Genomic DNA, 13,445 nt, shown 5'->3' with positions numbered 1-13,445 from the left:
TGATCTTATTTAGTTCACTGCAATTTGTAATTTAAATACAATCACTTTTTGAACAGTTATTGTGAATAGGCAAACGAATGGCACCTGAAAATCCGCGTTTGCTGGGTGGCGAGTTGTTTTTTATTTTTGTTATTTTGTTTTAATTTCAAAGCTTACTTTTCATTTCAATAGCCAAAAAGCTTACTGTCAAGTATATGAACATGATAAGATGAATTATTCATAAACTAGCAGACCCGACGAACTTTGTTTCGTCTAGAATTGATCTATTGTCTGATTAGTTCTCGAGTCATGCAGAAATTGCTGGTTCATTTGTATGGGAGCCCCCCTTTCCAAAAAGGGGAGGGGTCTCAAACCATCTTAAGAACCTTCTCCGGCCCCAGAAACCTCTGCATACAAAATTTCACGCCGATCGGTTCAGTAGTTTCCGAGTCTATAAGGGTCAGACAGACAGAAATTCATTTTTATGTATATAGATTAAGGCTCTATAAACCGTAATCAATTTGATGATGAAGATGATTTTGTTCTCATTTGCACTAATACTAATGCAATTTTAGCCAAAATTTATTATTTCACCGCTATTCACCAACTTACCTCTGTCAACGTATATTCATGGTATACTTATATGAATTTTTCACTCACCTAGCAAATTAATTATTAATTATTTGACTGAAAAGCGCTTAAAACTGCTTTTTTCTATAACAAATTTTCGTATACTAATTGTACACACACCAACTCCGAACGATCGAAACACACCCATACACTTATTTTGAACATGCACTCAGTTTTTCACTTGTTCTTTTCCCGCCGTTTTCTTGATTTTATCACAACTAAACATAATTCACTACCTAACTTTCACTTTTGTCTTTGATGTTGAACACCAATTTCTACACTTCATGTCGAAAAACCAACGAAAACTGCTTTAAAAAATTTGAAGTGAGAGTGAGAGACAAATTTGACGGCCGTATTGTGAATGTTGTAAAATTCGGAACACCCAAATTTACTACCGCATTAGGTGAAATAGTGCGCTCAAAATCTCGGCGAAGCAACTTAGAAATATCAAAACAATACATCGAATATGCTAGTCGACACGCAAACAACTTTATGCATATACAAGAAAAGAATCATCATTTCATCGTTGCCAGATTTATTTAATCAAATAATTATTGCGGTTTGTCGAATTAATCAAATCAACCAGAAAAAAAGAAAAGATTATGCAAGCTTCTGTTGGCAGGGTGGAGAATGGTTGACATTTAATTTAACCGTACTATTCATCCTACCATGCAGTAAAAAAAAACAAAACTACGGCAGCCAAGCAGCCTCGACCAAGCAGACGACAGCGCATACTTTTACTATTTTCTCCCCCCACAATCAATGTTTTCGTAGAATAATTTCTCAACGTATAATCGGTTTTGGTGGCAAATATACATTTCATTATTCCTTACTCATTTTACAGATTAGAACCAATAAATCAGTATCTGTGGCTAGCACTCTTTCAAGGCTGTTTGCCACAGCCTAAAACTCGATTCTGTTCTATTTGCACTGCGCACAAGAAAGTGTGGATGGATGGCAAGAGACTCACGCATGCAGCACGCACGCAGCAGCAAACAAACAGTCTGCGGATGAAGAATAAAAAAATACTTAATTTCGTCATACATTAATTTGGGAAACTGTCTCAGTGTGCTCGGTGCACGAAATTTTACCGGATAAAATATAAATATTCGGAGAATCAAAGTGTTTTACTGTACTTTTCCCCAGAGTGTATGTAATTAAGAGTGGCGACACTGTCCGAATGGGAACAAAATTTATCTGTCATTCCCATACAAAATCATGTTCCAAACGAGCAGGAGACCTGTCAAATGCGGCACTAGTCGCCACTCTTGATTACATACACTCTGCTTTCCTAACACTTGTATGTTGAATACCCAGTGGTGTATGAAGAATTTTAAAATAAGTTTCCATATAAAAAATATTTCATAAATGCTCAAAAGTAAACATTTTGTTGCATCTGGCAACATTATGTAGCAGCTGACAAGCTTTTACCACCCCATTTCCACCCACCTCAAATTTTCGGCACTTTTTCGTACTAGTTGCATCACCAATACTAACAAGCAATAACGTCATCAAATTTCAAAACAGAGTTATGGAGCCTTGAGCCTTAATTACTGAACTTCCTTTATTTTATTGTTATCTCAAGCGGTGGACGAATTTCGATGCTTTACGGATTTTGGTCCCTCACGGTACCTTGAATTTTACTCCGCCCATATAAGAACCCTCAGCCAAAATAACCTGATCGGATTTAAACTCTGAAGAGTAATGTGGCCCTCTACCATCTTAAAAATATTCCATTTATTTATCAGAATTTCACATCTAGTGACCATCGACTGTGGAAGCACCCGAAGAAGATGCCTTGGCGAAGCACCATCGGGAGGGCGTGTAAATTGGTGATTGAGTGTTGCTTGTTTTATAAGAGTCGATGTTAAGCATAAGTGTCAATATTCAAGTTGGGTAACTTTCAGTAGTGGGCGGTGAACATAGAGCGGTAATGACTGCGAAAATTAGCTAAATATAATACTCGAAAGAGCCTTAAAGCTGGGCATGAAGAAGCAATGCAAGATGGTAATTGAATAGCAAAGCAGTTTCTCAAGTGCTGGAAGTGTAAAATTGATAAAGCCATCTCGAATGATGCTACGCTAATTAAGTTTATTCATTGGAAGCGTGAAATAATTAAGCTAATTATTTAGATTTGCATCTATCGTGGTGAATCGATTCGATGGTTTATGATGTTTACTTCAGTTGCTTATTATCCTTTCGTGGAATGGAAATCGTAGTAGAGCAGTTATGTTTGAGAAGCAACCTATTGTCGACCTCGGATTTTATAATTGAGTTATGCTACGTAGTGAATGGCTCATTTCTTAACCTTACCTGGCTCATTTTTTAAACCTTTTTTAACCTAACCTTTTTACCTAATATGTTGAAGGCCAGCTACAGGCGTGCATACTGCATGTCTCGCATTTAGCCAAGACACCAAACTTTATAGATGGAATCACCATTTTCTTCATGACTTTTGAACGCCATGGCCGATCGTTTTTAAATTCGATATTGATCAACTAGACTTTATCTCCCTGTTGAATACAACTGTTTGCAAGAAAATCAGTTAACTACATATTACTATTTGCAAGGTTGGCTAATGTTTTACGTAAATTTTGTACACACACGCATACACACGGACAGACAGACAGGTATATGACACTATGGGTCTCCGATCCTTCTATAAAAAGTTCATTTTTGGAGTGAAATAATAGCCTATCGGTACAACTTTGTTGTATGAGAAAGGCAAAATATTTTATTTCTATAGAATAGGCGTTTCTTTCACTACGCAGTCTATAAAAAATTGAAAGCATTAGAATGATTCGACTATTTTGACTAAATATTTGTTAATGATGTAAATTAGCCGTATGTCAATGCGCTTAAGTGTGATGTTTGATCCTTAACATTTGCGTAAAATCATTACTTCATACAAGCGCGTTCATTTCGACGTCTTCAAAAACCTTCGCTTGAGGAACGTCTCTCATTTACTTTGCGTTCGGTGTAATTAAATGATGCTATATTTCTCCTGTTGCGTGTGCAATTTGCACCAGCGAGCGAGCGTGGCAAACACTATTTCGCTGTATAATGAAAGCGAGTGCCAGTAGGAAATGTGATTACATTACTGCATATGTTCGTCCATCAACGTACACTCCGGCGAACAAACGCTCGCTGTGCTTGGCCTGCCCGGTAGAGCATGGATAATTTGCTCAGACAGGATTTCTTTCCCGGGGTGTTTTCTCTGCACATTTAACCATGCTTTCCATCAAGTCTGAACCGTTGCGGAAAATGCGATTTTGAGTGGGAACCTTTTGTTCAGGATAGTAAATAAAGTGTGAAGCTTCATTTTCTCACCACGGACTGCCTGGTTGACGTGTCTGAATCGGATGAGAACATTGTAGTCATCGTGCGCTGGTGTTTATCATATCATATGCTTTGAATGTACTGAATTGCATGACTATAACTGGTTGAGAATAAATTGCTTTATTAGCTTGAAGGTGACTGGTTTAAATTCTGCATCTTGATAGTTCTAAATAAAAACAGTTCTAAAACGAATTTCGTATAAGTTTTGAACAAATTCCATTCAAGTAACAAATTTATCCATAGAAGATTTGGAACAAATCCTGTGAGGACTACGAGTAAGGACTATGGCTGAATTCTTGAATAATTTTGACAGAACACAGAACACAAGAAGCCATAAACAATCCAATCAGCTCTACTTTTAATTATCATAGTGCTGATTGGGATTTATGTAAAACGTATATCGGTAGAAATTTTGATGTTGATATTCCTCTCGATACCAAAAGTTATATTGATAATGCTCTCGTATCTTTGACAAATTTAATTGTCGAAGCCAGAGGCATTGTAATTCCTAAATATGAAATGTGAATTTGATCCTTTGTTGGGAACTAATTTGGATGAAGTGAGATATATTACTAAAAAAAATAAAAATTTAAAAGCCCCGGGTGACGATGGTATTTTCTACACACTTATCAAAAAACTTCCTGAGAGCTCTTTATCCTTTTTGGTTAATTTATTTAACAAATGTTTTCATTTGGCATATTTTTTAGATAAATGGAAAAACACCAAAGTTGTTCCATTTTTTAACCGGACAAAAATCCAGCTAAGGCTTCTAGTTATCGCCTAATCAGTAAGCTTCCTTCAATAAGCAAACTGTTTGAAAAGATTATTTTAAATAGAATGATGGTTCATATTAATGACAATTCTATATTTGCTGATGAGCAATTTGGTTTTCGTCATGGACTTTTAACCACTCATCAGTTATTAAGAGTTACGAATTTAATTCGACTCAACAAATCTGAAAGATATTCGACTGGAGTTGCTCATCTTGATATAGGGAAAGTATTTGACAATGTTTGGCATGAAGGTTTGATTGCAAAATTGATGAATTTAAAATTTCCTCTGAACATTATTAAACTGATCCAAAATTATTTATCAGATCGCTCACTGCAGGTAAACTATCAGAATTTTTAATCTTATAGATCACCTGTAAGAGCTGATGTTCCCCAAGGCAGCTTACTGGGGCCCATATCGTATAAAATTTTTACTTATGACTTAATTGATTTACCACCAGTGTGTCAATTTTTTTTTTTTTGCAGATGACACGGGCCTTTCAGCCAAAGGGCGAAGCCTTCGAGTCATTTGTAGTAGATTACAAAAAAGTTTTGATATTTTCTCCACTCACTTGCAAAAACGGAAAATTTCCCCGAATGCTTCCAAAACTCAGCTTATAATTTTTCCACATAAGCCGAGAGCTTCTTATTTGAAACCTTCTAGCAGACATATTATCACTATGAATGGGGCTCCAATTAATTGGTCTAGCGAAGCTAAATGTTTAGGACTTCTGCTAGATCAAAAACAAGCCAAATGTAACAAATATATTAAGTGTCTATATCCACTCATAAACAGAAAATCAAAACTTTGTCTTAAGAACAAATTTTTGATTTACAAACAATTTTTTAGACCAGCCATGTTGTATGCCAATATGGACTAGTGGCTGCAATACCAGAAAGAAGGCACTCCAGAGGATTCAAAATAAAGTTTTGAAAATGATTCTGGAGTTGCCTCCGTGGTATAGTACCAATGAACTTCATAGAATTTCTAATATTGAGACATTGACAGTCCATCAAAATAATTTCCAATTTTAGACAAAAATGTTGCAATCTTCTGTTGCAACGATTAGCCCTTAGTATAAATTAGGTTAAGTCACGCGATTGACGATAAATTGAAGCTGTTAAGAGTAAAAATGAAAAAATAAATAAATAGGGGAACGGTTCGCCACTTCATCTCATAGCCCCTATTTCCATCCGATCGAAAACAAAGCAATGGAAAGGAATTAGGTTTGTTTATTATTTTTGTGATTTTTTTCAGCAGTGAGCACGCATGTTGACAATAAGAAGCGACGAATTTGGTGGCGTATTTCTTTGTTAAGCGATGAGATGGATATATGTACAGTGAGATGAAGATCGGAACAGTTCCCCTATTAAATTAATAATTAATTTAAAACGCGTTGCAGAAAGCCAGGACGCAACTATAATCTAGTCCATATTTTGCACAGTTGATTGGGGTCCCAAAACGATGCAGAAAAACCTTGACCTGATACCTGACCTTGCTTGTTTGGATGAAGTTTGTGTTTTTCCATACAACTGCGCCTTAATATATATACACAGGATTTTGTTTTTACACGATTTTTTTTCGCTCGTATTTTTGATCGTTTTGGCTTCAACTTACCACCAAAATCTTCGCAACATGTTTCAAAAAATCCAGAATAAATCAAAGAAAAATCACATGATAATTAATATGCGTTAAACGTTCAGAACGAGTACAAAAGTGAAAAAATGTGAATAGTGTAAAAACAAAATCCAGTGTACTCAAGTATTAAGAGACACTGTAAGGATTCCGATCGAATCCTGTGTGGATATCAACCGAATCCTGTAGGAATTCCGATTAACTCCTGTAAGGATTCCTACTGATTTTTTTTAAAGGGTTCCTACCTGTAGGGATTTGGACCGATTTTTTTAAGGATTCCTACCGTATCCTGCATGGCTTTCGACCGAATCTTGTAAGGATTCTGACCGAATCCTGTAATTCTAAAGCTTTTAAAAATGTTGTTCTGCAATTCGAAGTTGAGATTTTTACTGGCCAATTATTAACTTTGCCATAAACCACCACATTACAAATAGAATTGTGGAATTAAAATATGGGCTAAAATCAGGTACACATTATTTTTAGATTAAACTTCCACGTTACTACCTCGCGGTTCATTTCATTTTTTTTTCAGCGTGGTTTAACACTTCGTCACCCAGCATATCATATCTATATGAGATGTATGTATTACATTTGCGCACTCAGCTATAATTATTGGCATCTATATTAGATAGCAAATAACAAGCCTTCATTTATTTGTTTCAATCTAATCTAATTCGTTCTTATTAAATTAAACTCTGGAAATAATTCAACTCTTTTTAATTTTGAAACCCAAAAAAACTGGGAAATAAATCATACCCCAACCAGTAGCGTTTGACAAACGCTGAAACAAGTTAGAATGCAGAAACCAGCGTAATTTAGCGAAATAATCCCTGCTGTCATTTATGTGGCAGTAACAGCTGCTGCTTATGCTCCATAGCGTGAGTCCACCGGCATAGGTACCTACCTATATAGCATGGTAGTTACCGTGGATGGTTTTTGTGTAATGTATTCATTATCGCACGCGATGTAAAACAGCAGCGTAATGATGAATGATGTTAGCGATGGGAGCCGGTGAGCGAAGCTGTAATGGCTTTACCATAAGGTACGAATTTGGATACCTATATAACAAAAAGATGAATTATGCGTAGTATGGAAAAAACTATCCATCACATAGCGTTGGGAGTATAGATGGGCAAAACGGATCACTTCGCTGAACGGATCAGATCTGGGTCATTCACTTTAATGATCCGGATCTTTTGAACTAAACATGAGGAAAATGCAAAATGGCGTAGCGGCTGTCATTCAGGCTCACTCTTTTGACACAATCATACAATATTTCCTCCCTTTCTCGCTAACAATCATATATAACATGTAAAGAGTACTTACAATTTTCTTTTCAATTTGTCATTCCTCTTTAAATGCACGAATTTTACTGATCTGGTGAACCGGGTCTTTTAAAAAGTTATCTACGAATCATTCACTCACATTGGAGATCCGGATCATTTGAACGGTTCCGGATCTGAACACGCATCTCTAGTTGGGAGAGTGGAATTAGAAACCATGCGTCTCCATTGTTTTGGATCCGCCCCGATTAGTTAGAAATACAGTCGACTCTCTACATCTCGATGTTCAATATCTCGATATATTTCCCTATGCCGATGCGATGGTTTACGCAGTTTCTATTTATTTATTTATTTAAACCGTTTAAGACGAATTAAGTACTGTCCATTTAGTCTTAGACGGTTTAATACATTCCACTAAAAAAACTTAATATATTTTTATTTATTTATTTATTAACACCGTCTTCGATAATACCCGTAACGCTGGGTAGACACCTCTTCGTGGTGTGTTACGGGGTAAGTTCTACCATGGTCACATTGCCAGCTACAGGCACATCCTGACCCAACGAATACCTTCCCAATATCCAACTCCGTGGTTCTTATTCCTTCTCTCCCTAGTGACGGTACAGATAAGCGTGGCCAGGAAAAGTTATTCTAATGCTTTTGTCATTTTTGTCATAGATTGAAATTAAGGACTACACCCACCTTGATTTCTGATAGCAATCTGGACAGAGATTTCAAAGGAAACATGAGTATCACTAGTTTCCAGTCCACGAAATAATTTATAGTAGTTTATTTATTTTACATATTTCATTATACTTATTTTTCATATTTCACTCTATTTATTTTTCATATTTTTACATTTTATTTTTTTAAGTTTCCATATTTTTATAATTTTATATTTTTACATTGCATATTTTTTTAGTTACGTATTTTATACCTTCCAAATCTTACACTTTTATGTATATTATTTTTCTGTATTAAAAGTTTTATTTTATTATGTTTTTATATTATCATATTTTCATATTTCTTTAAATTCAACATTTTTATTTATCATCAGACTAAGGCCGGAGTGGCCTGTGCTGCACATAAAAGACTTCTCCATTCAGCTCGGTCCATGGCTGCACTTCGCCAACCACGCAGTCTGCGGAGGGTCCGCAAGTCGTCCTCCACCTGATCGATCCACCTTGCCCGCTGTGCACCTCGCCTTCTTATTCCCGTCGGATCGTTGTCGAGAACCATTTTCACCGGATTACTGTCCGACATTCTGGCTACGTGCCCGGCCCACCGCAGTCTTCCGATTTTCGCGGTGTGAACGATGGATGGTTCTCACAACAGCTGATGCAACTCGTGGTTCATTCGCCTCCTCAATGTACCGTCCGCACCCCACCATACACACTTAACTCAATTCAACGTATTCGGTAAATTTTACCGAAATCTCAACAGCTGAACTGTAAGGTAATTATTTTACAGATTTTCTGTAATTTTTTCCATTGTTCAACTGTCAAAATCACCGAAAATCAGTAAAATTATTTACCGAACAGTTCTGCTGTTGAGATTTCGGTAAAATTTTACCGAATTCGGCGATTTATTTTAAGTGTGTAGATGGTACGCAACACTTTCCTTTCAAAAACTCCCAGTGCGCGTTGGTCCTCCACGAGCATCGTCCAGGTCTCGTGTCCGTAGAGAACTACCGGTCTTATAAGCGTTTTGTAGATAGCCAGTTTGGTACGGCGGCGAACTCTATTCGATCGGAGCGTCTTGCGAAGTGCAAAGTACGTAAATTCAACATTACACCTTCTTATTTGATATTTCATGTTTTAATATTTTTAAACTTTTATATTTTGTATTTTTTTATTGTCATATTTTTATAATTTTATCATATTATATTATTTTTATGTTTTCCATATTCTTATGTTTTTCCTATTTTTATACCTTTATATGCTCACATTTATATTTTCATGCTTCAAATTTGTTATTCTTGTATATGATCATATTTTTATACTTTTGTATTTTTTAATTTCAAATTCCATATTTTAATCTTTTGTATTTTCATATATTTAATTTTTTTCATATATTTTGTATTTTCATATATAATTTGCATATTTACATATTTCCATATTTTCAAATTTCCGTTTCATATGTTTTTATACTTTCATATTTCCATGTTATATATTTTTGTGTTTTAATATTTTTATATTATCTTATTTTCAGATCTTCATATCGTCATATTTTCAAAATTTTATTCTTTATTATCACTTTTTATATTTAAAATTTTCAATATTTTCATATTCTCATGTTTTTATGTTTTTTTGTACTCATATTTTTGTATCTTCATTTTTCAATTTCATGTTTTCATATTTTTATATTTACATATAGCAATTTTTATTCTCTTATTACATTATATTTTTATGTTGCATGTTTCATGCTTTTATATATTTATATTACTGTATTATGTACCTTCATATTTTCATGATTTAACATTTTCCTAGTACACTACAAAACATCCCAGGAATGAAAGCTTCACATCCTGCCATGTAACATTTATGCAGACGACGTTCTGCCACATGACCTGCTCACTATAGGATTTCGGGCGGTCATTAATCGAAAATGTCATGTCTTCCGAATTATTTTAAAATATTTTCTCTCCATTGTCAATACTCTAATTAAGAGAAATTCTGAATTTGAAGTCTCTAGGTGCACTAGTTCCAAAGATATAAGGTGGCAAAGTCAGAAATGGGTAAAAAAGTTAGCAAATTTTCTGAAAAAATATTTTATTTTCAACTATTTATTGAAATATTTTTAAATGTTTTTCTTCAATGTTAATACATCATTACAAAGGTTATTGTATAAGCTTTTAAATGGTGTGCAAAAACTAATGGTTACACTGTGAAAAAAATTGAAAAAATGCGGAAGCAATATTTTTTCAAAAACGACGCTATTTTCAACTTTGATAGTGAAGAACTTTTTTTCCTCAGGAATCCCAGGTTCTTTTATGATACACATCAAGGACAAAGCTTCGACTAAAATGTCCCGAAAGAATTTCTTGCCAGTATTTGCAATTAACAGAGTTAAGTCACTCTGATTTTTTTCATTTGTTTTTTACCGTGTTTTGCCTCTCTCGTACTCCAAGGTTAATGCTCATTCCAAAAACGAATGTTTGATAGAAGGCCCGGAGACCCCTAGTGGTATATATCAACTAACTCAGCGCGAAGAATTGAGGTGATGTCTGTATGTGTGTGCATGCGCGTCTGTATGTATGTGCGCAAAAGAACGCAATCGCCATTTAGACACTTATTTGTGTCCGATTTTCTCGCAACAAGTTTCATTCGACGGGAAATCTAGTCCCATCGTTTCCCTATTGAAAATGGGTCAGACTGAACTATGCGCTCAAAGGGTATGGTCAAAATACATTTATTGGTAATAACTTCGACTTTATTTATAACCATTTGAGCTCATTTAATTAACTTTTCAAAGGAGTAAATGAATAAAACCCCAATGCAATGCAGCACAACGGTAACGGAAGGATTTAACAGTTCGCTCATATATTTCCTGTCAAATTTTACTGTTTCCGTCGCCATTCCGCTGAAATGCGTTTGGGGCTTGAGTGGTTTGAGTCATTCTCTAAACCTAATTTTCTGAGCTATTCATTAGCTACTGATGGAGAACTAAATATGAGATTTCATAATATGTAAATATTTATAAATCTCCTGGAATCAATAATTCCTGACATGTTTATTGCAAAAGTAAAGACGAACAATATCTTAGTTAGAACGGAGCGTATGAAATTCCTGCTAGTGTTCATGAATGTCTGGCTAATGGTAGGGAAATATTTATTCACTCATCTACACTTTGAGGTTCACTGGCTGAACAACCAGCGGAAAGTCAATATAAACAGTTGAAGAAATTTAGAACTCATAATGCAAGAAAATGATCAAGAGAGGCAAATGTTGACATTTTCCTTCGTGCCTTACATGAATCAGATCCATTTTAAGCTCGATTTGGATAACGAGGAGACGTTGGAAAAAATTTTTCACTTAGTTATTCTTATGCCATGCGTAATTTTGTAATATTTGAAGATTTTCAAAAGTTCTTTATCTTCTAATACTTTAGATGAATTTATCTCATCTTCCATCGTTGATGGAATTGAAGAAAATATCATTGAAGACTTAAACCTTGACACAGAAAAAGAATGATGCTGTATATAACTTGTAGAAATCATGAAAACAAATCAAAAGTAATTCAAATAGTGTTGTTATTTAAATTAAAAGAATTTTGCTTTTCGGAAGAATGGAGCATTCTTACATTCCACAATGAATGTCCACATTTTTTGAGAATATATTAATCTCATTTTTTGAATAACTTGTACACTAGGGTGGCTCAAAAAACACTTTTTAAATTTTTTTGATGGGCCGCTCTCTTATTCGGTTCTATTTGGTGCCCTGATGCTCTGGACAAAATTTCAACCAAATCGGTCAACGTTTGGGCGGTGCTAAACTCGTTGGAAGTTTATATGGGAAAATGTATGCATAAACATCCTAAAACAGTGAATTGCAGTTGGACGGCACAATTTACGATCAAGAACCATGATACTCATTCAGTTCTTGTAGAATTAAATACAGAATGTTATGCTGAAAACCGCGAGAAGATTAAAGTTTATTAGGCAAAGATATTAGCATTTTACTGGAGTGTTGTAGGGGTGAATTTATTTCTTTTCAAAGGTAAAAGAAACGAAATTTGCTCAAACCCCACATCATAGAAATGCTAATAACTTAGCCGGGCAAACTCTAATCTTCTCGCGGTTTTCTGCATAAAGTTCTGTATTAAATTCTTCAAGATCTGAATGAGTATCATAGTTCTTCATGGTAAGTTGTCCCGTCCAACTGCAATTCACTGTTTTTGGATGTTTTTGCATACATTTTTACATATAAACTTCCAACGAGTTTAGCACCCCCCAAACGTTGACCGATTTGGCTGAAATTTTGTACAGAGCATCAGGGCATCAAATAGAATCGAATAAGAGAGCGGCCCATCAAAAAAATTGAAAAAAGTTTTTCCCATACTAATTTGAGCCACCCTATTGTACACGTAAAAATGTCATGGGATTGCGATTTCTAATTTGCTAATACCCTTTTTCAAAAGTTATTTTCAATTCTGATTATTTGATTAACATTTAATGCTTTATGATCCTTCAGATCCTAGTACTTTGTCAAACAAATTGTTCTAAATACAAATTGTGAGGCATGAGAGTGAGAACAAAAAAATATCACGGAATGTCATGAAATTAATGTCATTTAACATGATCGCCGCCATAATGTCCATAAATTGCTGAACTTAGTTTTGTACAGCCCCTTCCTTCTCCTTAAGAAAACGCACGAAATTTCAACTTCCCAAATAGGTTTGCTTTGTCACGTTAATCGAACCTATGAAAAAAATAATTACGTAATTCATAGACGATCCCCAAAGGGGGGGGGGGTGGAAATTGTATATTCATGCTATTTCGACCATACACAGCTAAAACTAAGTGGAAAATCACTTTAAAAGTCCAATTTTATTTTTGACCGCTCGCTTGTATGGGGATCCCCCATAGTGCTGCTATCTGATACTCATAACATTCTAAATAATAATTAAATTATTTACAATTTCCAGCTTCTTCTACAAGAGATGTACATCCCGAGTTAACTTTGGCTCCTAGTTGATGTTATATTCTACAAATATATATATAAAATTTGATATAATTTCTTATTATAATGTTATTCATTTCACTACATATTTATATTCAACTACCAAAATAAGAACTTAAAAAGAACA

At 34.9% G+C, this 13,445-nt stretch overlaps 1 protein-coding gene across 4 annotated transcripts in view; it reads right to left on the bottom strand.

Moving 5' to 3' along the window:
- LOC134212819 (metabotropic glycine receptor) overlaps positions 1 to 13,445 on the bottom strand; it is a 282,981-nt gene that overhangs the window by 42,839 nt on the left and 226,697 nt on the right. The window lies entirely within an intron of this gene.

Source organism: Armigeres subalbatus, chromosome 2, assembly GCF_024139115.2.
Source record: "Armigeres subalbatus isolate Guangzhou_Male chromosome 2, GZ_Asu_2, whole genome shotgun sequence".
NCBI lineage: Eukaryota > Metazoa > Arthropoda > Insecta > Diptera > Culicidae > Armigeres > Armigeres subalbatus.
This window is presented reverse-complemented; position numbering and strand designations above follow the sequence as displayed.